The sequence below is a fragment of the Thamnophis sirtalis genome, unplaced genomic scaffold, assembly GCF_051295495.1.
Source record: "Thamnophis sirtalis isolate CommonGarterSnake01/CBP01778 unplaced genomic scaffold, rThaSir2_p1.2 scaffold_9, whole genome shotgun sequence".
NCBI classification, from domain to species: Eukaryota; Metazoa; Chordata; class Lepidosauria; order Squamata; family Natricidae; genus Thamnophis; species Thamnophis sirtalis.
The window spans coordinates 18,951,156-18,965,112 of record NW_028261389.1 but is presented as its reverse complement, the minus strand read 5'-3'; the positions used below and the strand labels follow the sequence as shown (position 1 = coordinate 18,965,112).

Sequence of the window (13,957 nt, the reverse complement as noted above, 5' to 3'; positions counted from 1 at the left end):
CATTGCCACAAAAGGTATTTAAAGGAGGTTGATGGTGAAGAATAGAATAGAATAGAATAGAACAGAACAGAACAGAATAGAGCAGAAGAAAAGAACAGAACAGAACAGAATAACAGAGTTGGAAGGGACATTGTAGGTGATCTACTCCAACCCCCTGCTCAAGCAGGAGATCTGATGCCATTTTTGACAGATGGCTGTCCAGTCTCTTCTTAAAAGCTTCCAGTGATGAAGCTACCACAACTTCTGAAGGCAAGCACTGGCAGATTGTTCTCACTGTCAGAAAATTTATCCTTATTTCTAGGTTGAACCTCTCCTTCGTCCGTTTCCATCCATCATTCCTTGTCTGGCCTTCAGGTGCTTTTGAAAATTGACCCCCTCCTCTCTGTGGCAGCCCTTCAAATACTGGAAGACTGCTATCATGTCTCCCGTAGTCCTTCTTTTCATCAGACTAGACATACCCAGTTCATCATATGTTTTAGCCTCCAGTCCACAAATAATTTTGTTGCTCTTCTCCGCACTCTTTCTAGAGCTTCAACATCTTTTTTATGGTATGGTGACTAAGGTTGAGAATCACTGCTATACAATAATAAATTCAATAGTATAAAGATAAGCATTGATTTCAATTAATGATATTCAACTCACCTTTAATATATATCATGTACATTTTTCTATGATTGCTTTAAATTACATTTAAATCCAGGATGAAATGCAGTATTCCATGGGTGTCCATATAGAGTATATTTTGGGTATCTGAGCGGCCGTCTCTTGCCTGTCACATCTACCTGACCCACCAGAGCAGGAAGGGAAGGAATGTTGTGGGTCCCATCCCCTAGGGCAGCGATGGCGAACCTCTTTTGGCTCATGTGCCATAAGTGGGGGGGAGCGCATGGGGGTCATGCACGGGCGTGCCACACCCATAATGCAATGTGTGATCCCCCCAGTGTGCATGCACGCATGACAGTTGTGACCCCCCCCCCATTTTTTGCTTGCTTTTTTCATCCTCCCCAGGCTCCAGAGGCTTTATAGGAGCCTGGGGAGGGTGAAAACAGCCTCCCTCACTGTCCCAGAGGCTTCAGGGACCTTCAGGAGGCTTCCCTGAAGCCTCCGGAGGGGTTTGCTCATAGGAATGTTTTTAGTCCTCCAGAGGCTTCGGGGACCTTCAGGAGGCTTTCCGGAAGGCTCCAGTGGACTAAAAATGACCCTGGGAGCAAATTGGAAGTCACTCTTTTTGCACTCTGCAGACCTCCCAAAAATGGGCCCATTTTTTGTTTTTAAAAAAGGCATGCGTAGCCTTTAGAAGGCTTATAGAGTGCTCCTGGGGGCAGGGAAGCAAAAAACAGCCTGGCTTTTGCTCATTTGTGCCCTCCCCAGCCCCCAGGGGTACTTGGGAAGCCTCCTAAAGGCTATGCACGGCCATTTTTGCAAAGGGGACAGGGTTTCGGGAGGCCACAAATGCTGTATTCAGTGTATAAGACGCACCCAGATTTTCAGCCTCTTTTTTGAGGGAAAAAGTTGCGTCTTATACTCTGAAAAATACGGTATTATATGATTCTCTCTTTTATTAGTTGTATTAATTTTTATATGGAGTTTTTACATTCTTGTATGCCACCATTAGTCACCACGTGTGAATAGGCGGCAATATAAATCTCCTAAAATAAAATAAATAAATTAAGGGAAGAAATTTAGCAGCAAGAAAAACTGCTTAGAAGAAGTGATATAGACCTACACTCCAATCTGTATCTAGTTTTCTTTTCTCAGACTCAAACATGAATGAGTCTTTACGAAGCAAGTGATAAATCACAACAGTGTACATAACATCTGACCACAAGGTAAATGAGACTACTATAGTTTCCTGCTAAGTGGTTAGAAAATAGTATGGCACTTTTTCAACATTTGATCTAGCAGCTTAAAGAGGCTACAAAAACAGTGAAATGTTTGGTCACCTTAAGGCAGAACAACGCACAGGGCTAACATAACAGTTATACTCCATGAAATGAAACCCTTTCTGTACCAGAAGCATTCCAGTGGGGATGCAAAATACCTATTTCTGCCATTTGTTTGATTGATAAAATTTGAAAAAAAAAATCTAAAGTTCATTTAATTAAAATTAAATGCAAGACACCGATTCTAAATGACTTCAGGCAACTCAGGGTAACCAAGGATAATTAAAGTAGGAACAGGCCACAGAAGTCCAGAATAGATGAAAACCCAAGAGAATATCTCAAAAGCAACCAACAGGGCTCTTTTTATGATAGAGGAATATGAAGAGCACAGATAGTCCTAAGGTTGCAACCAAAACTGAGTCCCAAATTTCCATTAATAACCAAGACAGTTGCCAAGTGTGTTTTGCCCTGTTTTACGACCTTTCTTGCCACAGTTGTTACATGAATCACGGCACTTGTTAAGTTGGTAACACTTTCGTTAAGTGAATCTGCTTCCCTATTGACTTTGCATATCAAAAGGTCTCAAAAGGTGATTGCATGACCCCAGGACACTACAACCATCATCGATACAGTTGCCAAGTATCTGTATTTCGATCATGTGACCATGAGGATACTGCAATGGTCATAAGTATGAAATATGGTCAGAGGTGGGTTCCTACAAATTCGCACCAGTTCAGGTGAATCGGTAGTGGAGATTGTGACTGGGTTACTAAACTGGTAGGGATGACTGGCTGGCCACGCCCCCGAATCAGTTCCATGGTCGCCCATGCCATTGCCAGCATGTTTTTTTACTCCTTTTTAAATGTTCTGCACATGCACAGAACAATTTTTTGGCAAATATGCACGCACGCATAACAGCTCATGCAGCAAATTGGCAGTAACCCCAGCAGAAATCTACCCCTGAATATGGTCATAAGTCACAGTGCTGTTGTAACTTTGAATAGTCACTAAATGAATAGTTGAGAAGTACCTATACATGAACGGAAAACACAAGTGCTGGGATAAATATAGATGTGTTTCTCTGTGATTATAATACCTGAGACACACAATAAGTTAAGGTAAGAAGTAACGCAAATACATTTCAAAATGTACTAGCTATTTTTTCTAAAAAAAAACACAATTTATTCTTTACCATTAATAGTTCACGTACATCCTTATCCAACAATCAGAATTCTACCAGGATATAACTGAAAACAATATGCTAGTACTTAGCACTTAGCTGTCACATTAACTGAGGAATGATTTAAGAAGATGGCCATTAAATGCATCTAATTTTAATGCACTAAGAGACATTAAGGGCTAAATGCACAGAAATTACATTTGAAGTAATGGAAAGAATACTTTCTTGGACAGAAAATTCTGGACAAAAAATTAGAAAAAATTACACGTGTCTTAGTTTTGCAAATTATGGCCGGTATTGCATGTATGCAAGGTTGATTGATTGATTCATTATGTGCCATCAAGTCATTTTTGACACCTAGCAACCGCAGAGGTAAATCTTCTCTATAAAAAACTATCCTCAATCTGTACTTTCAAATCTTCCAACAGTGCATTCAGTACCCCTGTAACTGAGTTCATTCATCTTGCTGTTGGTTGTTCTCTTCTCTTTCCTTCTATCTTTCCCAGCATTAGATCCTTTTCCAGAGAGCTTGGTCTTCACATAACAAGTTTGAAGTAGGATAATTTCAGCTTACTTGTGCCTCAAGTAAGATTTGTTCGATGATCCATCAATTTGTTTTCTTGGCTGTCCTTGGTATTCACAGGAGTCTTCTCTGACACCCAAGTTCAAAAGTGTCAATTGTCAGGCCTGCAGCCATCTTTTCTTTTGGATCTTTGGCCTGGCGCACTTTCTATTATTCTACTATGCATTTTCTATGGTGGGAAAATGGGAGTGGGGATTGGATGGAGTTAGATGGTATGTAGCCATAACACAATTCTTTCTAGAAAGCCAAGGTCATCCTTTGTCTTTGCACCTCTGCACCTGACCGGAACTGGATGGGTGGAACTGCCAGCATGGCAATGAAAGATAGGACCATGTGATGGACTTGGGTCTGTGGGGGCAAGATCTTGAACTTTCAACTGAGTGGGGAAAACTGGGAAGCTTTCAGATTCACGTTTTCCCAGATGTGCCAACATGGCTCTCTTAATAAATTGGAACTTTGAGCAATACTTTGCTTTGGACTCTGATTTATTTTTGGATGCTATTTGGAACCGTGACATCAATATCCTTCCTGTCCTACTTCTTTAAAGACCAATCTTTCCTCCCAAAGAGTTTTTTAATGACCCTGTAATTCCTTGCATCAAGGTGGAATCAGGGAAACTGAATGGACCTGAGAATTTACTGGCTGGATGCTCTTCCTGTCGCCAATGCAGGGTTCGCACCATTTTCATTGTGCCCAGAAAGAAAAATATCTGCCTCTACCTAGGATCGAACTCACAGCCTCCTGATTGTGAAAGAAGAGCTCCACCTTTAGGTCACCACACAACTCAACTTTTCCTCCCAAAGTGTGCCGCATGCAATTTAATTTTAGTCTAATTTTTCTCATAGAGCCGAGGTGGTGCAGTGGTTAGAGTGCAGCACTGCAGGCTACTTCAGCTGACTGCAGTTCTGCAGTTCAGCTGTTCAAATCTCACCAGCTCAAGGTTGACTCAGCCTTCCATCCTTCCGAGGTGGGTAAAATGAGGACCCGGATTGTTGGGGGCAATATGCTGACTCTGTAAACCGCTTAGAGAGGGCTGAAAGCCCTATGAAGTGGTATATAAGTCTAACTGCTATTGCTATTGCTATTGCTATTTGACTTTTAATAGTGGGTTTGAAGATCCTTTGCATTTTCAGCTATCAAAGTAGTGTTATCAACATAGTGTACGTTATTGATTTTTCAGTCTATTTTGCTAAGTTCTGGCCACGTCATGAATTCCTGATCTGCATATAAGTTTCCCATGAGGACAATGGGATCCCCCTTTGACTTATCCTTTTCCATTGCTTGACAAGATTGACAAAATCAGAGTTTTTTCTATCATCGATGAAGCCCATTTTTGCTATTCTTTGGCTTTCTCACCCATCCAGTGTATATCAGCAATAATGTATAATGTTTCTTTTCTAAAGCTAGCTTGAATACCTGTCGTCTCTTTTTCACTATAGGGCTCTAATCTGCATTGGATGATTATAACCATTATTTTGCTACCATGTGAAATTAAGTATATTATATGATAAAGGGATATGGTGGCTCAGTGGCTAAGATGCTAAGCTTGTCGATCAGAAAGGTTGGCAGTTTGGCGGTTCGAATCCCTAGTCCACGTAACAGAGTGAGCTCCCATTACTTGCCCCAGCTTCTGCCAACCTAGCTGTTCAAAAGAATGTAAACATGCAAGTAGAAAAATAGGGACCACCTTGATGAGAAGGCAACAGCGTTCTGTGTGCCTTCGATTTTAGTCATGCCAGCCACATGACCACGGATACCTCTTCGGACAGTGCTGGCTCTTCGGCTTTGAAATGGAGATGAGCACCGCCCCCTAGAGTCAGGAACAACTAGCGTGAGGGGAATCTTTACCTTTATGATAATGCTTGTATGATAATTTGCAGACCCTGTTAAATCTCATTGATTTTGTACTGGAATGTAAATTGACATCTTCCAATTGGTTGGCCATTGTGTCATTCTCCAGATTTGTTGGCATAGCTTGGTTAGAATCTTGTCTGATTCTTTTTTCTTTTGCTTACCATATTTTCATTACCTTCCAACTTGGTAATGAACTGAGTGTTGATCTAATTTCATCTTCTAGTAGTTCCAGTCACTCTTGAAACTAAGAACATCTTCTTGGATGTTGACATCTCTACTATATCTTTCAGTATACCGTACGTCTATGATATTCTTTCATCTCCTTTGAATTGGTTACTCTATGTTCATTGGTGTCTTTTAGCACATCAATTCAAGGTCCTTCTATGATCAGAGATATTTTGAAAGACTGTCCTTGTTTTTCTATGTCTGTTTCCATCTATACTGTCTCTACAATTGTTGTTATACTGCTCCTTGTCTCGTCTAACAGCTGCCTGAAACTCTTGGTTAAGTCCCTTTCTGACAAGTTTGTCTTTCTTAGCTTTGTTTTCTTTTTCTTCTTCTTGGCAATTTCCATGATTTCCTCTGACATTCATTTCCTTTCTTCTCTTTCTTCATTTTTGGCAGTCTCTTTTCACATTCATCCTTAACAGCTAAGTTCATTTCATAATTCCTCTGGTTCTCTATCAATGAAATTCAGGACTTCAAATAAATTCCTGATACGTTCCTTGAAAATGGTAAGCATATGTTCAAGATCATGAGATTGCATCATGTATGTAATAAATGCTCCTTTTCAATTTACAGCAAGATGTATCAGTATACGTGTCCCTGGGAAATATTACTACAAGCTTTGATGTCCATTTCATGGATGTATACATAATCTGTGGTCTTCAGAAAATTCCTCCAGATTTGTTCCCACTTTCCCCAATTGGAACTATTGGGGGTATAATCCTTATGCCCAACATAAGACAAATACTCCATGCGGTTCCTAGTATCATTCCAAAAAATGTATTGGGTAGGACAGAGAAAAAGGAATAGATATGGCTGTGACAGATGTTGTGGCCAGCAGAAGTAACAGTGACACACCATTCCATTTCAGGAAATGGTATGACTAGTACATTTGCTGTCAGCTTCACTCCAAAAATCCTCTAATGAGTTATATTGTTTCCCTTCATAGGAAATTTTTATTGAGTCACTGTATAGTTCATGGTTAGAAACTGAAGTCTTATTCAGATGTGAGCCTCAGTATTCTGGATTCCCTAAATCCTATGCTTCTGTGTCAGGAATGTGAACATACACCAATGCTGAAATAGTTCTTTGTCCTATATTCTCTTCCTTGTTGCTATCAATAAAGAGTGCAGTACAGTGATGGGATTTAAACATTTTTACTACCGGTTCTGTGGGCTTGGCTTGGTGGGCGTGGCATGGCATGGCGGGCATGGCAGGGGAAGGATACTGTAAAATCTCCATTCCCTCCCCACTCCAGGGGAAGGATACTGCAAAATCTCCATTCCCTCCCCACTCCAGGGGAAGGATACTGCAAAATCTCCATTCCCTCCTGATCAGCTGGGATTTGGGAGGCAGAGAATAGATGGGGATGGGGCCAGTCAGAGGTGGTATTTACCAGGTCTCTGCACTACTCAAAATTTCCACTACCAGTTCTCCAAAACTGGTCAGAACCTGCTGAATATCACCTCTGGTGCAGTATCTGTTTTCCATTTCTATGCATTAATAATAAAACTATCAGAGTTCAAACGGTTCTGATGAAAGGAAAACTATCTAAGGTAACCTTGAATCTGAAGACTCGTTGCATAGGAAGGGGAAGCAATGCAATGAACCTGAATTAAATATTTTACATTCTCCTATTTTGCACTCTTTTATAAGAGACCTGCGTATAAAAAAGGTCTTTATGTCTAGATTCCAGGCAACAATAAATGACATGCGAAGAAACAGTTTTGTGTTACTGTCTGTTTACCTCCAGAGTGCAATTTCACTTCACTTGGGAGCTCATGAAAAGCATTCTGGTTGATGGGAAAGAAGGAAAAAAAACCCAATTCCTACAAATACTTTTATGAGTGAAAAAAAAAAAGCTTATGGTGCTGTTTAGTTTGATCATTTCACCACCTCAAATTTACACCGTTTTCCTAAGATCTGAAATTAGGAATAAGACTTTGAATGTACATTTTATTTCATGATTCCAAAGTAGATAAGTATTCATCATTCTTTCTAGTTGTAATTGAAAATTTAATTTTACAAAATTAGACTTGTTACATTTTGCTGTGATTTTGCTGATTTCTACGAACTCTGTAACAAAATTATCACATTTGCTACATTCGTTTTCAATATCTTGTAGATTATTTCTGTGCGTTTTCAGACTTATGTTATCATTGATCAGAAGAGGAGTTGGCTTCTTTCAAAATGTAACATTTTGTCAAGTAATGAGAAAGAATCTGGGACTACAGCTTTTATATCTGGACACAAGAAGATAATGGATTTTCTTTTATTTTCTTTTGCTTTTAATTACAGAAAACATGCCACTAAGATTAGATTAAATTCCGTTTTTTCTCCCCAGCTAGAAGATGGCAAGGCTGCACTTAACAGTATGATTTTTGTTCCTGAGGGATTCTTACTCATAATGAGGGTTTCAGAGATTAAAGGAGAGGAGACATGTAGTAAATTCCTTACAATCTGTCCATTACCCCCGCTTGTTTCCTTATTTATTCAAGGTTACAATAATGTTTTCTTATCAATTGAATGTTCTATGCAGGGGCATAAGAAATTTATTTAGGCTGGGTATAGGTTTTAATTCTCTCTACCCAACCTTGTAATTGAATAAAGAAAACTATATTGTTTCATCTTCTTTCTTTTAACGACCCCATAAGCCCTTGTGGGGTGGAGTCTAGGCAACTGAATGGAGCTGAGTGTTTACTGGCCGGATGCCCTTCTTGTTGCCAATGCGGAACTTTGTTCAGCAGATACATTCTCATTGTGCCCAGAAAAGAGAGAAATATCTGCCTCTACCTAGGATCGAACTAACAGCCTCCTGATTGTGAGGTGACAGCTCCACCTCTAGGCCACTGCACCACTCATAAACTATATTGTTTGTAGCCATAAAATACAAGGTTCAACTCCTGGCATCTCCGAGTTAGATTCTTGAACTTGGTCAACATGTCTCACTGGAAATGAGGCAGCTTTTTCGTATCCTATCCAGGGACACTGGCGAGTAGAAATGTATAAATCTGTCTAGTAAGAACTTCATTTTAATTCATTTCCTCATTTTTCCAATTTTGCCATTCAATTTTAAATGCTTTTTAAATATGTGCATAATAAACGTATTCAAATTTCCCTCTGTGCTTTTCCCAACACTCATTACTAAAAGCATTTTCCTTAATATAAAGTCTTTTTGTGGTTACATTCATCAAAACACTGGTGATTGTGTTCATTCCCCTTTAATTTATAGCTCTTTGGAAGCATCTGCATTGTTGCTGCTCAGAAAACTCACAACATCACAATGGAATGTCACATTACATTACATTGATTCAGGAAATTTAAAACTGAGTATCTGCAGTAAGACTAATTGCAAGCATGTGAATTCAAGCATAGGAATAAAGTGAAGCAAATAGACAGACATATACCGTATTTTTTGGAGTATAAGATGCAGCAAGGTTTTGAAAAGGAAAAAAAATTTAAAAAGTTTTTTCACTCTGCAAACCTCCCAAAAACGGCTCATTTTTCGTGAAAACAGGCCTATTTTTTTTTTCAAAAAAGGGCATGAATAGCCTTTAGGAGGCCTGTAGAGTGCTCCTGGGGGAGGAGGGGCAAAAATGAGCAAAAAATGGCCCATTTTCCCCTAAAATGGCCTCGGTTTTTTTTTCAAAAAAATGGCATGGATAATCTTTAGGAAGCTTATAGAGTGCTGCTGGGGGCTGAGGGGGCCAAAAACGGATTGTTTTTTGCTCATTTCTGCCCTCTCCAGCCCCCAGAGCTCTCTGAAAGCCTTCTAAAAGCTATGCATGGGCATTTTGGTGAAGGGAGTGGAGGCAAAAAATGCTGTATTCAGCGTATAAGATGCACTCAGATTTTCAGCCTCTTTTTTTGAGGGGAAAAAGGTGTGTTTTATACTCTGAAAAATACGGTAAGTCTTGTTTTTCAAATATTAGAAGCTAACTATTGGGTTAGGATGTAGACCTCAGATAATTTTCCAGATCAGCACTGATGTGTTAGTAAGTTGCACATTCAGCCCTACCAAGATGACTGCAATTTGTGACACAGATATTGAATGAATGCAATAGGTTCCTGCACTGGACAGGCAATTTGTATAGATTTCCAAGTTTCCTTCCACATTCATATGAATCTACAAGCCATGTCTGACTTGCCTGAAGAAAAAACTTTGTAAGTGGTGAACATCTTAGTTCTTTCAGCAAGACATGCTGTATTTTTTGGAGTATAAGATGCTTTGAAGTAGAAGACACACTTAGCTTTTGGAGAGGAAAACAAGGGGGAGAAATTTGCCTCTGCCTCCCAGCAATTTGCCTCCTTGCAGCGAACAGCAAACAGTACAGATGATATACAATATTCGTGGTGTTACATTTCAAACTGTACTTGTACAGATGCTGTTAAAATTGATGTGGCTTTTTGGAAGTATACGTTATTCTCTGCTATTTAAAAGAAGATAAAATAGCACTCTTCAAATCAAGTATTTATTTTAAAAAGGTTCTTCATTTTGTTAAATTGTCTAGAACAATAATAAAGCAGTCTTTAAAAAATAAGTCTAATAATTTGAACATTCTATAGGCATTTATAGTTATTGATTGACCTCATTGCAGCAAACAGCAAACAGCCTGTTTCAGTTTAGCCTGATTAGCACACCCCAAAAAATCTGCCTCCCAGCAATTTGCCTCCTTGCAGCAAACATGAAACAGCCCATTTCACTTTCAATTTCAGTTTCAGCACGGGTCTCCTGATGATCAACTGTTTCAGGCTGCAGGGATTGCCATAGCCTATTGCTGCTTCTGCAAGCCCCATTTTCCCTGTTTGCTGCAAGGAGATAAATTGCTGGGAGGCAGAGACCAAAGGGTTGGGGCCGGTGGGTGGGCGGGGCTAATTTTCACCCTCTTTTAGGGGGAGGAGTGTTTCTTATACTCCAAAAAATACAGAGGTTTCTGCTCTCAAGGATGCATTGAATGGTTATCTTGTAAATAGTTGAATAAATGCAAAATAAGACATTTATTTAAATAAGAATAGTGTTCCCATCAGTCACCACAATCAATGGTTAACTCAAAACCATAAGTTAAAGTTGCTTTCAGCATAATCACTTACTGAATTTTTTATGTAAGTTCCAATTTGCCAGTGGATCATCTAGTTCAACATTCTATCGTACAGGAACTCAGAAGCATGGAGACTAGAGTGTTAGCTTTCTAACCCTAACCCTAACCCTAACGCTAAACCTAAAATTAACCCCTAACCCTAAACCTAACCCCCCTAAACCTAATCCTAAACCTAACCCTAAACCTAACCCTTAACCTAACCCTAAACCTAACCCTAACCCTAAACCTAACCCTTAACCTAACCCTAACCCTAACCCTAACCCTTAACCTAACCCTAAACCTAACCCTAACCCTAACCCTTAACCTAACTCTAAACCTAACCCTAAAGCTAACCCTAAACCTAACCCTTACCTTAAGTTGAATCGGCTTGCTTTCAAAGCGCTATTTAAAGCGCCCTTCTTTCTCCGTGCTCGCTGTTGTCGCCCTGTTGATGACATCAGCGACGCGGTTTAATCGGGCGCGCTTTAGTCAAGCGCGGTTTTGTGGTGCCACGAAAGTCATCAAAAGTGTCACTGATACATCTTCTTACAAGATACTACACTTTGCAGTTATGGGCTCCATTCCTGGAAACAATCACCTGAATGGTTGCTCTCTTCATGAGTTACTTCATGATCTTAAGGAATCCTGCTTAATCTGCCATTTAGGTGGTAAAATGTATTATGTTACTTATTCAAAACCTACTAAACAATTTCTGTTGAATTTGAGTATTCTTCTATTCCTGGTCTCTGGCAAATGCAATCCTAATCTTGTGGCCCAATGTCCCCATAGCATCTTGGTTTCTGCTGCCACTAAGTGAAAGAAAGAAACCAGCATCTAAGTTAAGATTAAGACTTGCTTGTTTATCAACTGATGTCTCATTACTTGGTTAAAAAGTTTGACTTGTAGCTGAATGCATGAAAATGAGCCAGCAGAAAAGCATTGTGTTGGTGCTGTTCAGATTTTGTTTTCCTCTGATACTGGATCTGGAATATTGTGCATAACCAGGCAGGAGTTCTGATGGTAGAAAGAACCTGCAGCTGTGGCCTGGCAAGGAGAAAGTAGAGTAGCGGTTTTAAAGATGATATCTAGGGAAAAGGAGATGATGGAAGTAAATAGGACAGGAAAGTTTTGGTTCAGAAGAAAGTAGGATCCTCTGTAGGATGAGAGCACAGGTGGCAATTCTTGGACAGGAAAAGCTAACAGCCCAGACCCTCAAGCAAAACTCAAGCCAGATGACAGTAATTCCATGCAAGAGTTGGTCTGAAACACAAATTGTTTCAGTAAATTGATTTGCTCTATCCTCTGCATTTGGCTGTTCTTGTCTGAAAGAGGCATGGACTTCAGATATTTCAAAATGTCCCATTCCATGCTGATGGACAAATATGGCTTTTTCAGGCTCGTGCCCCGGTGTGCATATTTTCCAATGAGACAAACTGAGACAGGAAGATTGTTTTATTACAATTTATCAGAATATTCAGACAAAAGGGATTCCTCATTCAAAGAGGGAACCCCGATCTTTAGCTTACATCCTCTTTTATAGTTAACATAACAAAGAAATCTGAAAGAGAAAAGTTGATTGGACAAGATAACAGCATACATGTTTATTAAAATGAGGTCTGAAGGGGAATAAATTGTAAGGAGAAAGGTTGTTTAGGGTTCACAAGAGATAAGCCAGACCCCGATTTGTACTAACAAACTTTTCTTATCAGGAAGTAGTCTCCAGCTTGTTTATCAGTTTAGGAATGTTAAAAGCTAATAAATCTCGAACATCACTTTAAAAGAAAGAATATAAATCAGATTAAAATACAAACTATGTTAGTTAACAAATAACAAAATCCATATTATTTGCCCCTCAGTGCAAGGAGAGAAATTAAATGCATCCAGTTAATGCCATTTTAATTTTAGAAATGGGGGTTCCACTAAATCTGCAAGAGCAATTCATCTGGCAACTTTTAGCTGCTATCGTCCCAGGGACATGAATTCCCGCTGGCCAATTTCAGTGGATCGGTGGATACTGATTTGACAAGATCCTACTGAGGATTTGCCTATTTAAATTCTCTAGGACGTGGAGGACCATTTCTGGCTTGCCTTCAAGGCTCCAAAGAACAAAGATGAGTCCAGGCAGAGCAACAAATCAAAGGGAAGGGACATGGCAGTGGGAGGAACAGTGTAGCAGATGTGAGCTGCTAAAGTGTGCACTTTCTAATTAACTGTGCTCCTGACCCTTTTGTAGGGTAATCATACAAATCCCATAGGGTTTTTTTTTTGGTTCAGAAAAGCATTCCACGTTGCTATGGGAACAAAACACATTTGAATAAGTAACACATCAATCAGCTGTCTCCCTGAAATGTTGGGATTCAGAAACTGACGCAAGCCACTGTGTCATTAGAGCATTGGCTTCCTCAAGCACAAATCTCATTGAATATGATGATATTATATCATCGAGGGAATAACTCGCTCTGTAGCATCCAACCTAGCCAGCCTATGAAGTTTCTAACAATAGAAGACAAGGGAACAATGTTATGTATTCGGTGCAGGTGTTTTAAATAGAGCTGCGCAGAAGAATTCTGCATCTACATTTTTTTTTCTAGCACATTTAATGAAATGGCATTTGTTTCAAGATTTTCTTTTCCAAATAAGAGAAGAATTTCATTACAATTCTCCTGTGCCTTCGTTTAGTAATAAGGTCACCTGCGAATGTCTGTGAAGGTCCATAGTACATGATAATAAAATCACCTTCTAGCTATCAACAGCTTCCTAAGCTTCCAAGCTTCTACCAGGTTCCAAAAGAAGACAAAACTAGGGGCTTCTTCAGATTAGGAAATAGCAGAACTGGGGAGTAGAACTGTACAAATCTTTTGAATGATGCTTCAGAATGCACGGAGCACCCCATGAAGCACCTCTTTTTGCATTATTAAGCAACCCCACGTGGTGCTTCAAAAGCAGACTGCCGGGCAGCTGCACAGAAAGATATTTTGCTTCAGTGTTCAAAGGCGATGTAAGCAGGAAATGGGACAGATCGAACAGGCCAATGCTTCTGCTTCTGGAGAGGAATAGTCATTCCCCTCCAAAAAAATCTGCCCCGTGTTTGATCCAACCATCTTCTATTTACGAGGCAAGTATTATGACCATTGTTCTATTGCAGCATTCATGA

General features: G+C 39.7%; 1 protein-coding gene across 2 annotated transcripts in view; it reads left to right on the top strand.

Annotated features, from left to right (window-relative positions):
* The window catches only part of SYT10 (synaptotagmin 10), a 57,748-nt gene that overhangs the window by 19,208 nt on the left and 24,583 nt on the right, over positions 1-13,957 (top strand). The window lies entirely within an intron of this gene.